Source organism: Callithrix jacchus, chromosome 19 (assembly GCF_049354715.1).
Source record: "Callithrix jacchus isolate 240 chromosome 19, calJac240_pri, whole genome shotgun sequence".
Classification (NCBI taxonomy): Eukaryota; Metazoa; Chordata; class Mammalia; order Primates; family Cebidae; genus Callithrix; species Callithrix jacchus.
In genome coordinates, this window is record NC_133520.1 from 49946161 (window position 1) to 49961671 (window position 15511).

General features: G+C 38.5%; 1 protein-coding gene and 1 pseudogene across 7 annotated transcripts in view; both read left to right on the forward strand.

Annotated features, from left to right (window-relative positions):
- The window catches only part of ARID4B (AT-rich interaction domain 4B), a 152743-nt gene that overhangs the window by 28952 nt on the left and 108280 nt on the right, over positions 1-15511 (forward strand). The window lies entirely within an intron of this gene.
- Positions 8308-8936, forward strand: LOC144580448 (small ribosomal subunit protein uS19 pseudogene; annotated as a pseudogene).

Sequence of the window (15511 nt, forward strand, 5' to 3'; positions counted from 1 at the left end):
GTTGTTTTTGGTGAACATTCTTTATAAGAAGTGCTATATTCTTTGTTTCTTACCATCCTGAGGCCCATAAATGCTAGGTTGGTTCACTTTCAGTATTGCTAGGATTGGTCAGTGGTTTTAGATGTTGTTGGCCTGATCTATCTTTTGTAAAGTTTTTATCAACTTTCATGCAAAGGTTTTAGCAGCATCTGAGGTTTGTTGACTAGATCTATTATATAAGGATTGTAAAATGGTGGTTTTTGAATTATATCACTCCTACATTTATTAGTTGAAATTCTTCTATACAGAAAACTTTTATTTCATGTATTTAATGTCTTTAAAATCTAGAAATGCAGGTTGTAAAAATTTAATTTCTTCACTATCTCTTTTTGTTTGTTTTGATAGAGACCCTATCTCAAAAAAGAGAGAATAATAAATAATGAATTCATACTGATATTTCCAATTTTCATGAAAAATTACAGAGGTTTTATTTATTTTATTATTTATTTATTTTAGGGCGAAAAATAGGTCTATTTAGAGTTAGCCAACTCTAAATAGAGTTTAGAGTTAGCCAACTCTAAATAGAGTTTAGAGTTGGGATCATCAGTTCAGATGATCCCAGTTTTGTTGGCAATATCATCATGGTCAGGAACCAGTAGAATATGTGCCTTCTTTCCATCAGTCCCGATCAGGGTGTTGATCTTGGCCATGTCATTGCCACAGAGCTTTTTCTTAGCCTGTTTGATCTGGTGTTTGTTGGCCTTGATGTCCACAATGAACACAAGAATGTTGTTGACTTTTTTTTTTTTTTTTTTTTCATGGTTGACTCAGTGCTCAGGGGAAACTTGATAGCATAGTGGTCAAACTTGTTTCCCCTGGACTGGGCCACTCTTCCAAAGATATTTGGGCTGCCTCCAGAGCAGCAGCAGTGGCTTGGGCTGTCGTTAGGTGGGTGACGTGAAGATAATTCTTTTTTGTGTGGCTGTGGATGCTTTTCCGCACTGCTGTTTTGGCCTTCAAAGCCTTTGGTTTGATGTTGCCATTGGGAAAGCAGGGGCTTCCCTCTTTGACTATGATGCCATCTTGGTGAATACAGCCATGTAACTTCTTTAATATTTGTATCTTTTTTTTTTTTTTAATTGAGATGGAGTTTCACATTGTCGCCCAGGCTGGAGTGCAATGGAGCGATCTCTGCTCACTGCAACCTCTGCCTCCTAGGTTCAAGCAATTCTCCTTCCTCAGCCTCCCAAGTAGCTAAGATTACAGACATATGCCACCATGCCTGACTAATTTTTTGTATTATTGTTAGAGACCAGGTTTTGCCATGTTGGCCAGACTGGTATCAAACTCCTGACCTCATGTGATCTACTGCCTCAGCCTCCCAAGGTGGTGGGATTACAGGCATGAACCACCACACCCAGCCTGTATCATGTTTTATCTTATGCTAAAAAATTTGGTTCCTAACAACATTCATATTATGTTATACCTATGAAATATATTAGCTTTGAGATAACAATATTGTAATGTTGTTTGAGATTCCTTTGTCTGTTTATTTTTGTCCTTAGGCTGTATTCCAGTAGGGATGTAAGCTCAGAATGCTTTTTAAATAAAAATAAAATTTTTGTAAATATTAATATTTAAGATACTTGAAACAATAATTGTGTATTTATGTCAGCAGTTGAAAATAGAATATTTACTTCAGTTTGGTTTTGTTTTCTAAGGTGTGCTTTTTCCTTTTCAATTTCTTCGATGTAAAATATTTACATGGTTTCAAAATGCAGAGCATATTTTAAAAAAATCTGTGGCCGGGCACCGTGGCTCCCTCCTGTAATCTCAGCACTTGGGGAGACCAAGGTGGGTAGATAACTTGAGGTTAGGAGTTCAAGACCAGCTTGGCCAACATGGCGAAACCCTGTCTCTACTAAAAATTAAAAAATTAGCCAGATGTGGAGCAAGCACCTGTAATTTCAGCTATTTGGGAGGCTTGAACCCGGGAGGTGGAGGTTTCAGTGAGACGAGAAAAAAACAAAAAAAAAAGGAAAAAAGTATGCTACTGATTTACATATCATTATTCTGTCCATATCTTATCAGTAACTAAAGAAGTTTTATTTTGTTGTATGTTTTAACTTAAAATTTAATTTATGCTTACATGGATTTTTAAAGGTTCAGATGTGAAAGTCCATTGTAAATTTTCCATGTGGCCAGATGGTTACTAGATGTCAGTAAATAGTTCTTGTTTGGCCAGGCACGGTTGCTCAGCCAGTTATCCCAGCACTTTGGGAGGCCAAGGTGGGCGGATCACAGGGTCAGGAGATCAAGACCATCCTGGCTAACATGGTGAAACCTCGTCTTGAGAAAAAAAAGTGCTTGTTTATATATTCCATTTTAGAATTTTAAATATTTTACTGGGTTTTGAGCATATTGTATGTCATTAGAAGGCAAATGAAACTATAATTTTAGAAACTAAGGTTATGATGTCTGCAGATGATCAGTTTTACTCGTTGTAGTCCACCCCCTCCAATCAGTTAATGACTATTTAAAGATAATTTTACAGGCTGATACACTGAAATTTCTGACGTAGAATCAGACTTCCAGATTATGTTGCTCAAATTTGCCAAACTAGGCATTTTTCTGGTGGAGGAAAAAGGAATCTTTTCCTAAAAGTCTGGTGTATATATATATTTTGCTTAATGCCTAGTTACCATGGAAATAGATGTTAGAATCAGCTCTTAAGTAGGTAGGCAGTGACAGACTGGCTGTACTGTTGAATTGAGTTGCTAGACTTTATTTGGCCCTTTCTTGCTTTCATCCTTCTACCTTCTCTTTCATATTTTCTTTTGGTTTCTATGCTTTTTAGAATATTCTGTATAGTTAAACCCAAACTTGACTTAACCTAGGTTTGGGCAACAGTTTGCTTTTGCTTACAATTTATACTATCTATAGGTAGACATTTTACCTCACATTTACTTAAATATAGTATGAGTAGATAATTGTACTGACTTGGAACGTCAACTATTAGTGCTTCTAAGAAAGGGTCTGGAAAGACCTGTAACAAGTTAATGGTGATTGTCTGTAGGGGGTGACGGGTGGGGGTGACGGTATAGAAAATGTTTAATGTCTACTTTATGGAGTTATGATGTTTGGTTTTTAAAGTGAACATGTTACTACTATAAAGTTTTTTTACTTGAAAAAGTTTGTGTTAATGATCAGTATTAAAAATGTAGTGAAAACTAAGAGTGAAAAAGTAGAAATCTTCTTACAGCATATTTGTTTTTGGCCTTAACTTTGACATTTTGTGTGATGCTGATTTTTAGTTACTGTACTTAGGTACTGAGGATAGCAGTCCCTTTGTCATAGTGTTGCTGAGATTAAATGAGATGACTAAAGCATCATGCTCGGCACCAGGGGAGCAATCAATAAAATAGGAGTTCTGGTTTTTGTGGATCTTCAGTTTTGCTGCCTTGTAAATTTTGGAAGGAGTAGTATAGCTATACAGGTATGAGGAATGTGTTGTGGAGTCTTAGAAGACCTGTCTACATATTCATGTGAATGCACAGCCTTTCCTTGGAGCATTCTTCACTATGTAGTTCTACTTTAAGCTTTTCTCTTCTGTCATTATATTTCTAGTCATTTCCAGTTTTCTGGTCATCAGAGACTTTGGGGTCCCTGTTGTACCTATTCTGTTACTGTTATTTAAAAGTAGACCTATATCTTTATCTTGCTAGTAGTAACCAAAAAAGTTAAATTTCAAGTTTTATGCATATTCTGGATGAGTGTACTTTACCCAACCTTTCATTTGGTCATGTGATTAAAAAAAAAGATTTTTTGGGCTACATTTTCTGGGTATCACTATAGATGGAAGATTTGGAATTTCTTTTTTTTTCTGTATTGAGACAGAGTCTCACTGTCACCCAGGCTGGAGTGCAGTGGCGTGAACTCGGCTTTCTACAACCCCCGCCTTCCGAGTTTAAGCATTCCTCCTGCCTCAGCCTCCCAAGTAGCTGGGATTACAGGCATGTGCCACCACGACTGACTAATTTTTTTTGTATTTTTAGTAGAGACGGAGTTTCACCATGTTTGCCAGGCTGGTGTTGAACTCTTGAACTCAAATGATCCACCTGCCTTAGCCTCCCAAAGTGCTGGGATTATAGGCATGAGCCACTGCACCAGGTCAAAACTTGGAATCTTTTTTTTCCCCTCTCTTTATTATTATTATTATTATTATTATTTATTTGTTTTTACTTTTTTTATTTAAAATTTTTTTCTTTTTTTTTACTTTTTAAATTTATTTTTATTTTTCATTTTTTCTCTATTTTTTGTTTTATTTGTCTTTACTTTTTCATTTTTTCCCTCTTTTTTAATTTTTTTTTTTTTACTTTAAAACTTAGAATCTTTAAGAGCCTTTATTTATAAATCAGTAACGTTGGAATTGAATATTTGAAACTGGAGCTGTTCCTGAAATATTGAGGATTCAAGGTTTCTTTGGGCACAATTCTTCACAAAGGCAAACTCTTGGGGACAATCAGGATGATTGCAAAATTATGTGAAATATAATATATAACGAAATGAAGCAGCCGACAACCTAAAAGTTATATGTCTGTATTACTAAAGTCCAAATATCTATTCTAGTTTAATTTTTTGAATATTAAAACATGGCTGAAAAGTTTTTAAAAATACCTATGAAGGAATATAGTAAAAACCCTTCCATCCTACCTTTTCCCTCCATTTGTTGAATTTCCCTTTGTTTTGCACGGACAGCCGTTGCTTTTTGTGTATTGTTTCCACACATAGAAAAACAAACACAAGTTTGCCATCTTACTCCCCTACCCTTTACTTTCAGCTTTTAAATTATACGTACTGTTCTGCACTTTTAAATGTTGTCACTTAACACATCTGGGAAATGTTTCTGTTATTAATACATAGAGAATTCCCTCCTTTGTGGGTTTTTTGGTTGCGGTTTTTGAGATACTCTTACTCTGTCACCCAGGCTAAAGTGCAATGGTGTGATCTCTGCTCACTGTGACTTTTCCCTCCCGGGTTCAAGCAATCCTCCCACCTCAGCCTTCCAGGTAGCTGGGATCACAGTCATGTCCCACCACACCTGGCTCATTTTTGTACTTTTTAGTAGAGACAGGGTTTTGCAGTGTTTGGCCAGGCTGGTCTCGGACTCCTGACCTCAAGTAATCTGCCTTATAATCTTTGTTTCCCATATATATTATACAGATTTACATTCTCCCTAGCACTTTGAAGGCTAATGTTTTCCCATACCTTACCTGCTTACCTGTTAGGTACATCACCAGACCTCTGAATTTCTGAATTTTTGCCAATCTGATAGTGAAAAATTGTGTGTGTGTGTGTGTGTGTGTTTTTTTAAATAGAGCCATGCTCTGTCATTCAGGCTGGAGGGAGTGCAGTGGTGTGATCTGGGCACACTGCAACCTCTACCTCCCAGGTTCAAGCAATTTTTCTGCCTTAGCCTCCCATGTAGTTGGGACTACAGGTAACATGCGAAAAATGGTGTTTTGAAGTAGTTTTTATTTAGTAGGTTTTACATCAAATTTATGAATGCGTATGAGCATCTTTTCAAATGTTTGAGTCCATTGTAATTCTTTTTTTTTTTGAGACGGAGTTTCGCTCTTGCTACCCAGGCTGGAGTGCCATGGCGCGATCTCGGCTCACCGCAACCTCCGCCTCCTGGGTTCAGGCAATTCTCCTGCCTCAGCCTCCTGAGTAGCTGGGATTACAGGGACGCGCCACCATGCCCAGCTAATTTTTTGTATTTTTAGTAGAGACGGTGTTTCACCATGTTGACCAGGCTGGTCTTGATCTCTTGACCTCGTGATCCACCCTCCTCAGCCTCCCAAAGTGCTGGGATTACAGGCTTGAACCACTGCGCCCGGCCTGTAATTATTTTTATATGAACTATCCTTTTATGTCATATGCCCATTTTTCTGTTGAATGGTTGACTTTTTTTTTTTTTTTGGCTCTAGAATATCCTTTTGTCCCGCAGGCTAGAGTGCAGTGGTGCAATCCTGGCTTACTGCAGCCTTGACCTCCCAGGCTCAAGTAATCCTCCCACCTCAGCCTGCTGAGTAGCTAGGACTATAGACACATGCTACCATGCTGGCTAATTTTTGAATTTTTTTATTAGAGATAGGGTCTCGCTGTGTTGCCCAGGCTGGTCTCGAACTCCTGGGCCCAAGCAAACCACCCACCTCAGTCTCCTAAATGTTGGGACTACAGGCCTGAGCCACTTTGCCTGGCAGGAATGGTTGGTCTTTTTAAAAATTACTGATTTTAGATGTTCTTTATATATGAGAGATAAGCTCCTTAGAGATATGAATGACAAATAACTTTTTTTAGAGTTTGTCATATTTCGATTTGTTTGCTTTGTGTATTTTTTGTCCATGAAGCATTTTTTTTTTAATGGTTAAATTTATCAATATTTTCTTTTATAGCTCCTGAACTTTGAGTTAATTTACTATTTAAAGTAAGTCATACATTGAATTCCCTTTCAGGATTATAATTTATTTTGTCACTTTGAATTTAGCCAGACCTACCAACTTTCATCTGTGATGAGTAACTTCGAACATATGTTATCTCACACATGTGCACGTATGTCTCCTGGATGATTTTGGCAGTTTATTCCTAGGGCCAGGGTTATATGTGTTTTTAATTTTGGTAATTATTGTCAAAGTGAATAAATGTATCTTTTATGACTGTTAAGATACTGCATTGCTAATAACTGGTATAGAAATTAATGGTAATTTCTGTTCAAGATGACACATTGTTAAACTTCTCCAGGATTAGAAAAGCTTTGGTTGAAAATAGAACATTCAACGGTAAATAAGAGTCTTCTATTTACATTATGTATTGGCCTTCAAGGCACCAGAATTATATTTTAGAAATTGCTTGGGAGAATTTGGGTTACGTCTTACAATAAAAAATGTTCATGTTCTTTGTGCTCCCTTTTGACACCTACCCAGAAGCAGCCCACGTACAGTTGCACAAGGAAGCTGGCATGGATATGTTTGTTGTAGCCTTCTTTTTAATAGTGAAAAGCAGAAAACCACTTAATAACACCAATAGAGGACAAGCTAAATAACCATGGCAAAATCCGATAATGGTTATAGCACAAAAATAACTTGATAGTTTGTGTTTACTGATGTGGAAAGAGCTCTGAAACATTTTTTGAATGAAAGAAAAGTTGAAAGACAGTATATTAAATGTATTACCAATTATGTAAAAATAGATTAACAGAAGTCTTATATATGGATACATGTACATGTATGTAAGTGAAGGTCTGGAAAAAACCTGTAAGAACATGTGCCACAATGATAGTGATTGTCAATGGGAAGTGTTTGGGATTGGGTATGGTAATTTAGGACTTACATTAATTAAAAAAATTTTTTTTTTTTTAATACAGAGTCTCACTCTGTTGCCCAGGCTGGAGTGCAATGGCGCGATCTTGGCTCACTGCAACCTCTCCCTCTCTGAGTTCAAGCAGTTCAGCTTCAGTGTCCCGAGTAGCTGGGACTACAGGTGTGCACTACCACACCCAGCTAATTTTTTTTTTTTTGAGACAGAGTCTTGCTCTGTTGCCAGGAGCCAGGCTGGAGTGCAGTGGTGCGATCTCGGCTCACTGCAACCTCTGCCTCCTGGGTTCAAGCAGTTCTCCTGCCTCAGCCTCCCAAGTAGCTAGACTATAGGCGCACGCCACCATGCCCAGCTAATTTTTGTATTTTTTAGTAGAGATGGGGCTTCACCATGTTGGCCAGGATGGTCTCGATCTCCTGACCTTGTGATCTGCCCTCCTCGGCCTCCCAAAGTGCTGTGATTACAGTCATGAGCCACTGCACCCATTTTTGTATTTTTTTTTTAGTAGAGATGGGGTTTCGTCATGTTGGGCAGGCTGGTCTTGAACTCCTGGACAACCTCAGGTGATCCACCTGCCTTGGCCTCCCAAAGTGCTGGGGTTACAGGTGTGAGCCATTGTGCCCGGCCACATTAGTGTTTTATTATTTTTACAATGATAATATGCTCATAGATTGCACAACTAAAAGCCAATTTAAAATTTATGCTGGAAAAAATATATTGTTTTTATACATAGGTTCCTGTAAATGCAGAGAAAGACTAGGCGAATAGCCTAAATAAGGAGATAGTAGTTATGTTCATGAGGGATGTGGGAACAGAGAAGGTAAAAGACATTGGCTTTTTGTATACTTCTGTGTTTTTATACTTTTAGAAAGTAAATGAATTCATGTATTAACTTGTATGCTGAAGAAAGGACTAAATTCAGCGGTAATTGCGCAGGCGTGGACAAGAACAGTCTTTTCCTAGGATCCGGCAAGATGGCAGAGGTAGAGCAGAAGAAGCAGACCTTCTGGAAGTTCACCTACCGCGGCATGGACCTGGACCAGCTGCTGGACATGTCCTACGAGCAGCTGATGCAGTTGTACAGTGCACACCAGTGGCGGAGGAACTGGGGCCTTCGGTGGAAGCAGCACTTGCTGCTGTAGCGCCTGCGCAAGGCCAAGAAGGAGGTGCCGCCCATGGAGAAGCCGGAAATGGTGAAGATGCACCTGCGAGACATGATCATCCTGCCCGAGATGGTGGGCAGCATGGTGGGCGTCTACAGTGGCAAAACTTTCAACCAGGTGGAGATCAAGCCATAGATGATCAGCCACTACCTGGGCGAATTCTCCATCACCTACAAGCCCATGAAGCATGGCTGGCCGGGCATCGGGGCCACTCACTCCTCCCACTTCACCCCCCTCAAGTAGTGGCTCTGCTAATAAAGGCACACAGATCTCCAAAAAAAAGGACTAAATTCTTGAGGACCAGGAATTCATATAAGAATATCTCATTTTGTCAAGCTCATTTAACAATACTTAGTGAAAATAGTAGCTGCCTGTTGAATCACTGGGTAGAGAATAAAGGTGTCAACAGAAATAGTTTACTAACTTGGTGATAATTAGGCATTAATTTGCTTGATGTGATGCATGTTTATTACTTTAGGGCAAGGAATCTACTTACTTATAAAAATAAGAAGATTATTTGTCATATACCATCATGAACACTAGTAGTTTCTGGCACATTCAAGACAGTACACAGTGAGACTGTTCTTAACTGTAGCCTCACCTGGAATTTCCTTTTGTCTTCTGCTTTGTTACTACGACCTCCGCTGCAGTTTGGATGTCTCTCTAGTTCTCTTTTCTTTGTTTACTAGTCTGGGATCAGATCTGTTCTTTTTATTTTAACTTACTTACTTACTTACTTACTTATTTATTTATTTATTTTTTGAGACGGAGTTTCGCTGTTGTTACCCAGACTGGAGTGCAATGGCACGATCTCGGCCCACCGCAACCTCTGCCTTCTGGGTTCAAGCAGTTCTCCTGCCTCAGCATCCTGAGTGGTTGGGATTACAAGCACATGCCACCACGCCCAGATAATTTTTGTATTTTTAGTAGAGACAGGATTTCACCGTGTTGGCCAGGATGGTCTCAATCTCTTGACCTCGTGATCCACCTGAGGCTTTTGGGAAGCCTCAGCTTCCCAAAGTACTGGGATTACAGGTGTGAGCCACTGCACCTGGCCTTTGCAATTCTTTTTTTTGAGGTGGAGTTTCACTCTTGTTACCCAGACTGGAGTACAATTGTGTGATCTTAGCTCACAGCAACCTCTGCCTCCTGGGTTTAAGAGGATTCTCCTGCTTATGTCCCCTGAGTAGCTGGGATTACAGGCATGTGCCCAGCTCATTTTTTGTATTTTTAGTAGAAACGGGGTTTCTCCATGTTGGTCAGGCTGGTCTCGAACTCCCAACCTCAGGTGATCCACCCGCCTTCGCCCTCCCAACGTGCTAGGATTACAGGCATGAGCCATCGCACCTGGCTTTGCATTAGTTTTAATGGCAAAAACCACAATTAGTTTTGCACCAATCTAGTATCATTTCAGTTTCTGCAATTGCTTTTTATGTTTTACAACCAAAATTCATAGTGAGTTGTTACAGGTTTAATTTTATAAAACAACAGAGTTAACGTAAGTGATACGTTCCTACCTCATGAGGCAACATTGATCTGTCTAGCAAAGGTTTTGTACTAGTTTACATAGAGAAAAGTGGTGGGAGAATTGATTCATTACCCTGTGCTCAATATTAAAAGCATGCTAATCCAAAGTAGTCTGTGCCGTGTTGTGTTTTGAGTGTGTAGTTGTAGCAGAATATCATTCATCATATTGAATTAATGTTATTTGAATTTCATTGATTTTGTTGGTTTGTGGAATTTAGTTTGCAGATTTGGTTTTATACTTGTACAGTTCTGTAAAAGTAAAGAATTCTTAGCTACTGCATTATTATATTTTATCAGATACAAGGCATACATTTTCTACACTTTAGCATTCATGAAATTAGGATGCATTTAGCCGTCAATTGACGGTATGTTTTAGTTTAATTGGCAGCTTTCTTCTTTCTTAGTGGTAAGTGTGATTTACAATTAATGACTTAAATTAGATGAAATATGGTAGCTTTATGTTAGTATGAATTTCAGTAACATAAAAATAAATCATCATCTCTGTAAGGGAGAGAGAATTTTCTTTAAGTTTAAGAACAGCTATGTAAGCTGAGTGCGGTGGCTCATACCTGTAGACTCAGCACTTTGGGAGGCCAAAGGGGGTGGATTATCTTAGGTCAGGAGTTCGAGACCAGCATGGCCAACATGGTGAAATCCTGCCTTTACTGACAATACACCTAAAAAGTTAGCCAGGTGGGGTGGCGTATGCCTGTAGTCCCAGTTACTTGGGAGGCTGAGACAGGAGAATGACTTGAACTTGGGAGGCGGAGGTTGCAGTGAGCTGAGATCATGCCATTGCACTCCAGCTTGTAAATATTACTGCCAGGAACTTGAGATTTCAGAGAACATCAGAGTATCTGGAAAATCACCTGGCCAAAATAAATTGCCACTTGTGGATATTTGCTACCAGTGCCCCTATCATTCCTCTCTGTCGTCCTGTACTCATAAGCTTAGCTGCTCATACCTATTCTTGAACTGCTTCTGTCACTAATTTCTGCATCATCTGATTGTTAAATACAAATTCTGCTTTTAAGAAAGTGATAATAATAACAAAGCAGACATTCATTTATATTGAGTGCTTATGTGATTTTATATGTAACAGGTCACATTTGTATGGTATGTATTTAATGTATAAATGTATATATTAATAGTAATTTATATTTAATTATAAGAATATGTAATAAATATATAATATAAAAGTAAACATATATTTATTTTATTACCATGATCAACTATACAGATATGAAGCTATGCTCAGAGAAGTTAAATAACTTTTCCCAAGGATGATATAGCTGTTAAGTTAGGAACCTAAAGTTTGATCTTAGATACTGATCCCAGAGCACATGCTTCTCAATATAAAGTATTTTTAATGTATAAATATTCAACTTAAGAGGAATCTCATTTAGCAGGGCTTAACTAATATCTAATCTTTTTGTGTTAACAATTATTTCATTAATTTCTTCTATATGTAGGTGCTATTCTAGGAAAGGGGCATTCAAAGGTGAATAAGACACTGGTTCTGCCCTAGGTAGCTCAGTCTAGAGGATAGATGGGAATCATTAAAATACGGTATGAAATGGTCACTTTTACAAAATGTTGGTATATTTGGGAAAAGGAAAGTCAGTATATGTGTTAATATCAATGAGTATTTAGCATTGGTTACCAAAGGGCTTACTACAGTAAGCCTTTTTTTTAAAAAAAAAATCAAACTCTTATATATGTTTTCTAGATGCTGTCTCTTTAGTGACTTGTTATATTAAAAAATGCTCTACGTATTGCCTTCTTATCCATGCCAGTAGTTATTACTAACATGAAACATGCCAGATACATTAAATATAACAATGCCAGTTTCTGTTTCTCTTCGTATTCTGATTTTTTAACTGGCTGAATCCTCCACTAGTCTCCTCTAATTTCGAGATCATGAAAGTTTAAGTATGTTCTGAGAGTGATGTTACTCCAAAGAAGGTTCATTTGCATTTGAATGTGATTGTAAGCTCACTAGCAAGATGACAAATAAAATTAACCTCTTCTCAGGGCAGAGTAGCCTTGCTGTGTTACATGAGAAGCTCCTTTGCTTTTTTGATACTTAGAACAGTGCCTTAAATACAGTAGGCATTTAATAATGTCTGTCCTGATTTCTCTCTCACCTGTTTGCCGAGGCAGAAAATTCTAGTTAGAATATTTCTTTGGAGTTATTCAGATTCCCAGGAATATGCAGATACTCTTCTGTTAATATCTACAACTATGCAGATATCCCTCTGGTTACTAGATGTGGATCTAAAATTTACTTATAAGTAACTTGTGGTTTTGTCTCCTAAAGAAACTTAAATTTTAAGAAGATACACAGTAAGACTACATAAAAAAATAAAAATAAGCTTTAAAAATTTTTAAGAAGAATATTAAGAAATAGAGATAGTATTCAAAGATATTTGAGTTTTAAAATATACAATAACTCTTACAGTCTAGCAAAAGAAAAAATGAGTATCTCAGAAAGATAGGATAAAGAATTAGGATAAAGAATATAAATAGATAATTAATAGAAAAATATGCAAAAGCTTGATAAATATATATTATTTACATAATAATTTATTTTCAAATAATTCTAAGTTTGCTGTATAAATAATTCATGCAGTTTTCTTCACCAGACTGGCCAATTGTTAACATTCTATGTCATTTGTATGTATCACAGAGATACATACATACAAATCTATGTATATATCTCTCTTCCATACACAGATTATCTTTCTCTGTGTATGGAAGAGAGATATATACATAGATTTGTATGTATGTATCTGTGTATATATATAAACACACATACGTGTATGTACTCATTATCATTATCTTTGAACTTTTTTTGTGTGTGTGGGGGGGAGGAAGACAGGAAGGGCGGGAAGAAGGACAGTAGGGAGGAAGGAAGGGATGAAGGACGGAAGGAAAAGAGGAAGCGGGGAGGGAGGGAGGGAGGGAAGGGAAGGAAGGAAATCAAGCAATGAGAGAGACATTGCCGACCTGGATCTAGAGGTTTACAAGTTGATTTCTTTTTTTTTTTTGAGAGAAGGAAAGAAAAAAAAAATACGTAAAGGAGAGGAAGAAAGAGGAAGAGAAAGAGGGAGAGTAAATGGAAATATTGCTTTATTTTGAAAAAAATTGGGTATTAATAATGGCCAATCAATGTTTCATTTAAACTTATGGGTAGGTGTGATGTGGTATTGACAAGAATGTATATTTTGTGTATTTGAAGTGGAGAGCTCTATAAATATTTATTAAGTTTACTTGTTCCGGATCTGAGTTCGAGTCCTTGATATCCTTATTAATTTTCTGTCTCATTGAATCTAAGTCTCGTATCTGGGTGTTAGGATCGTTAGCTCTTGTTGTTGCATTGATCCTTTTACCACTATATCTTTGTTGCTTTAAAAACTATTTTATCCGATACGAGAATTGCAACTCCTGCTTTTTATTTATTTATTATTTATTTTTGCTCTCCATTTGGTTGGTAAATCTTTCTCCATCCCTTTGTTTTGAGTCTTTGTGTATCCTTGCATGTGAAACAGGTCTGGATGTAACATGCCATTGGGTTTTGGCTGTGTCTTTTGATTGGGGGATTTAGTCAATTTAAATTTAGGGTTACTGCCATTTGATGTTGACCGGCTGTTTTATCCATTCGTTGGTGTAAATTCTTCTTTATGTTGGTGCTCTTAACTTTTTGGTGTATTTTTAGAAAGGCTAATACTGGTTGTTTCTTTCTGTGTGTAATGCTTCTTTCAGAAGCTCTTGTAAAGCAGGCCTTGTGGTAATAAAATCTCTGAGTTCTTGCTTGTTCATAAAAGATTTTATTTTTCCTTCAGTTGTGAATCTTAGTTTGGCTGGATATGAAATTCTGGGCTGAAGGTTCTGTTCTTTGAGGATGTTGAATATTGGCCCCCACTCTCTTCTGGCTTGTAGAGTTTCTGCCGAGAGATCTGCTGTAAGTCTGATAGGCTTGCCTTTGTGGGTAATCTGACCTTTCTCTCTGGCTGCCCTTAGTATCTTCTCCTTCGTTTCAACCCTGGTGAATCTAACGATTATGCGCCTTGGGGTTGCTCTTCTTGAGGAATATCTTTGTGGTGTTCTCTGTATTACTTGGGGTTGAATGTTGACCTGCTTTGCTAGTTTAGGAAAATTTTCCTGAATAATATCCTGAAGGGTATTTTCCAGCTTGGATTCATTCTCTCCGTCGCATTCAGGTACACCTATCAAACGTAAATTAGGTCTTTTAACATAGTCCCACATTTCTTGGAGACTTTGCTCATTCCTTTTTATCCTTTTTTCTCTAATCTTTTCTTCACGTTTTATTTCATTAAGTTGGACTTTGACCTCTGATATCCCTTCTTCTGCTTGAACAATTCGAGTGTTTAAACCTGTGCATACTTCTCGGAGTTCCTGTATTGTATTCTTCAGTTCCATTATTTCACTCATACTCCTCTCTAAGTTGTCTATTCTCAATAGGATTTCATCATACTTTTTTTCAAAGTTCCTAGTTTCTTTACGTTGGGCTACAACATGTTCTTTTAACTCACCGAAGTTTGTTATTATCCATTCCTTGAAGAGTGATTCTGTCATCAGGAGGCGCTCGTTCTCCATCAAGCCTTGTTCCATTGTTGATGTGGAACTGTGATCATCTTTAGAGGGAGAGGCGTTCTGACTTTGAGTATTCTCAGCTTTTTTACGCTGGTTTCTTCCCGTCATTGTAAATTTATCCTCCTGTCGTCTTTGAAATTACCAACTTTCAGATTAGGTCTCTTGAGTGGACGTCCAGGTTGTTAGTTCCCAGGGCCAGAGCAGCAGCGTTAAAACTGATGATGCTTTTCTGCCCAGGATTCTCCTGTCTGGCTTCCTTCTTGTGTCCGTAGTAGGCGACTCTGCCTTCCCGGGGCTCCAAACCTTGGTCAGAAGGGGAACCGGTCCCATTTACTCTGCGCCGAGCGCTGCTGCACCTAGGTGCCGTCACAGCCGCTGCGCCCGGGCTCTGGTGTCCTGCTGGGGACCCGTGTGGGTCCTCCGAACCTGTTTACTCTGCTCCGAGAGCTGCCCTGCCGAGGTGCCAGCGGAACCGCTGCGCCTGCCACGGGAGTCGCAGGAAGATCCCACTGGGGGATCTTCTGCTCCGTGAGCGACCAGAATTTGTCTGAAAGTGTGGCGTCCTCTAGTTCTCTGCGCCTTCCCTGAGAGCTGCAATCCTGGGTTGTTAGCTATTGGCCATCTTGTATCTTTGAACTTTTTAAGAGCAAGCTTAAAACACAATGTTCTGACTTTGGGAGGCCGAGACGGGTGGATCACGAGGTCGAGAGATCGAGACCATCCTGGTCAACATGGTGAAACCCCGTCTCTACTAAAAATATAAAAAATTAGCTGGGCATGGTGGCGTGTGCCTGTAATCCCAGCTACTCAGGAGGCTGAGGCAGGAGAATTGTCTGAACCCAGGAGGC